Source organism: Pan paniscus, chromosome 20, assembly GCF_029289425.2.
Source record: "Pan paniscus chromosome 20, NHGRI_mPanPan1-v2.0_pri, whole genome shotgun sequence".
Classification (NCBI taxonomy): Eukaryota; Metazoa; Chordata; class Mammalia; order Primates; family Hominidae; genus Pan; species Pan paniscus.
The window spans coordinates 59,477,058-59,480,843 of NC_073269.2; positions in this window are offsets into that span (position 1 = coordinate 59,477,058).

A 3,786-nucleotide genomic window follows, 5' to 3' on the forward strand; every position below is an offset into this window, starting at 1 on the left:
GTGAGCTGTGGTCATGCCACTGCACTCCAGCGTGGGTGATGGAGTGAGATACAGTCTCAATAAAAGAATAATTATGGGCCGGGCGCCGTGGCTCAATCTTGTAATCCCAGCACTTTGGGAGGCTGAGGCGGGCGGATCATGAGGTCAGGAGATCGAGACCATCCTGGCTAACACGGTGAAATCCCGTCTCTACTAAAAATACAAAAAAAAAAAAATTAGCTGGGCATGCTGGAGGGTGCCTGTAGTCCCAGCTACTCAGGAGACTGAGGCAGGAGAACGGCGTGAACCCGGGAGGCAGAACTTGCAGTGAGCCGAGATCATGCCACTGCACTCCAGCCTGGGGGACAGAGTGAGACTCCGTCTCAAAACAACAACAACAACAAAAAATTATGGTAAAGTTTGGGAAGAGGAATAATGGAATCATTGATACTTTATGAAAAGGTTATGGAGACGATGCCCAAAAGAAATAAACCATTTGTAAATGGATAACTCATTTTGAATTGAGACAAGACAGTGTTGAAGGTGATGCTAGGAGCGGCAGGCAGATCATATCAGTTTTTTGTTTTGTTTTGTTTATTTGTTTGCTTTGAGGCAGTGTCTCGATCTGTTGCCCAAAACCTACATAGAGGCCAGGCGCAATGGCTCATGACTGTAATCCCAGCGCTTTGGGAGGCTGAGACAGGCAAATCACCTTAGGTCGGGGGGTTTTGTTCTGAAGGGCGGGGCCTGGAGAGGGCTGGTCCGGGTTCTTTTCTCAGCTGGGCCGTGGATGTCGCCTACTCTCATCCTCTTGCCCTCCAGGACTGGGTCCTCCGGGTTCTGATTGGTGGATTGTTTCTGATGTGCCATGATATTACCCCTAATATCACAGAGATGCTTCCTGCCCGTTGAAGTTACTATTTCGAACAATCGAAGGTAAAACAACATATTGTAGTGGGCCACCTGTACTGAACGTTGAATCGTTTTTCCTCTTAAGTTGAAAATAGTTTCAATGCAAAGAGCTTTTTTGGAGCAGGTAGAGTCGCGCGTCCTGCAGGCGGGGCAAGCTCCCCTCAGTCTGGGGCAGGGCGGTGGAGAGGGTCAGGGACCTCGGTAAAGGGGTGGAGTGGGGCGCTGGTTGCAGCGGGCACAGACAATTAGAACGGCTTATTAAACTAAGCAAGGTCCTGGGTTGGGTTGTTTGAGTGGATAATGGAAACTGAAGAGTGACAAGCAGAACTGCCTATTATACACAGGAGGTGAAGGACAATTTCATATTTCATGGAAATAAAGTCAGGGCCCGGAGCGGTGGTTCACACCTGTAATCCCAGCACTTTGAGTGGCCGAGGTGAGACGATCGCTTGAGCCCAGGAGTTTGAGATCAGCCTGGGCAACATGATGAGACATCGTCTCTACTAAAAATAAAAAAAAAAAAATCAGCCAAGTGTGGTGGTGCGCGCCTGTGGTCCCAGCTGCTGGAGCGCTGAGGTGGGAGGATCGCTTGAGCCAGGGAGTTGGAGGCTGCAGTGAGCCCTGATCTCTCCACCACGCTCCAGCCTGGGTGTCAGAGCTAGACCCTGTCTCAAACAAACAAGCAAATAAATGCGAGGTGTAATTCCTCCTGTGGAAATAAAGAGATTTACTTTCCTTTCGTCTCTTTTCTTAGGAGACTTATTTAGAAAATTTGTAAATGGATTTTCTCTGTCTTCTGAGGTTTTTTGTTGTTTTGTTTTTGTTGTTTGTTTTTTAGATGGAGTTTTGCTTTTGTTGCTTAGGCTAGAGTGCAATTGCACGATCCCAGTTCACCGCAGCCTTCAACTTCCGGGTACAAGCCCGGTTTCGAACTCCTGACCTCAAGTGATTCGCCATCTTGGCCTCTGAAAGTGCTGGGATTACAGGTGTGAACCACCACACCTGGTCTGAAGTGGTGTTTTTTAGAAACTAACTAAACCTTTTTTCAGCTTGATGACCCAGGGATGTATTTCTGAAGGACTTGGGAGCTCTCTTTGAAAGGCAAAATACAAGGGAGACAGTATCTGTATCTCAGTAGGAAATTAAATAATTCATACATCAAATAATTCCAATTTAAAGCTATGACCTTTAAATAATTATGAGCCTTTGAAGAGAGAGGCCATTTCTCTTACTGTCTCCTGTCTCTGAAGTAAAAGCTGAAAAACAACAGGAATGAAGTCAGTGGCAAGACCAGCTGGTGCCACTGATGACCAGGCCTGAGGTTAAAATATTAACCCCCAACTCTAACCACATGTGCTCTCAATCTATCATGACCCTTTCACATGGAACCCCTTACAGTTGTAAGCCCTTAAAAGGACCAGGAACTCTTTCTTCGGGGAGCTCGGTTCTTGAGATGCCAGTCAGCCGATGCTCCCGGCCAAATAAAGCCACTTCCTTCTTTAACCCTGTGTCTGAGGGCTTTTGTCTGTGGCTCGTCCTGCTACACCTTGAGAGAAATGTGCTCATTCAACTTGAGTCCAGTGGAATGCAGGCGTAACTTCTACGAGTTTTCCTGGCCACGTGTGGTGGCCCACACCTGTAATCACACCACTTTGGGAGGTCAAGGTGGACAGATCACTTGAGGTCAAGAGTTTGAAACTAGCCTGGCCAACATGGTGAAACCACCTCTCTACTAAAAATACAAAACAAAAGGCCAGGAGTGGTGGCTCACACCTGTAATCCCAGAAAATTGGAAGGCTTGGGCGGGTGGATCACAAGGTCAGGAGTTTGAGACCAGCCTGCCCAACATGGTGAAACCCCGTCTCTACTAAAAATACAAAAGTTAGCTGGGCTCCTAGCTACTCGAGAGTCTGAGCCAGGAGAATCGCTTGAACCCGGGAGGCAGAGGTTGCAGTAAGCAGCTGAGATCGTGTCATTGCTCCCCAGCCTAGGCAACAGAGCGAGACTCTGTCTCAAACAAAAAAAACAATGGTGGCATGCACCTGTAATCCCAGCTACTTGGGAGGCTGAGGCAAGAGAACTGCTTGAATCTGAGAGGTAGAGGTTGCAGTGAGCCGAGGTCGCCCCACTGCACTCCAGCCTATGCAAGTCTTCCTCTTATTTACAGGAAAAGTTTTCCTGTAAATAATTAGAAAGACTAAGCAACCCCAGAGATAAGACCTCCTGAGATCATTGTCCCTTTTTATGGAGTGATAAAGTAACCTTCCTTGAAGTGTATCACTCTGTCACCAATCAACTTGCTGCAACCTATGCACTGGTCTTGAATGGAAAATGTGGTGATTGTCCTAAAGCTTCTGTCTTTCCCTGTGTGTGAAACCTAAACGTCTCTACTATGGAACGCTGATCCCATTCATTTGGAGTTGATGTTTGCCAGTGGTTATCCTCATGCTTTGTGTTCAGATAAACTCTATACTTAATCATAAATTCTAAATTTTATTATTTACTGCTGACATCAGTTTCTGTCGGATTTTAGGAGCCTCACTAGAGAGGGCACCTGTCGCCATGTTGTAAAACTCACACTTGTCAAAAAAACATGGGTTAGGGTTTCTTCCCCTCCTCGGCATGAAGCTACTTAGCTGACACAGATGGTCACCTCCATTACCAAGTAGAGCCAGGATGAAATATGTGTGACCAAGGGTGTTGTCAAGTCCTCTTCCCTGAGGACTGATTAGTGTTTATCTTGAAAACATGTACTTAATGGGTTGTATAGAACAGTGAAGTTTCTTTCTCTCTTTTCAACCTCTTAGCTGTTTGTCTGTATTTCGCATCATAATCTGGCCTAAGGCTTATTTATTAATGAAATGGTTTTAATTTCTTTCTCTATTGTCGTCGTGG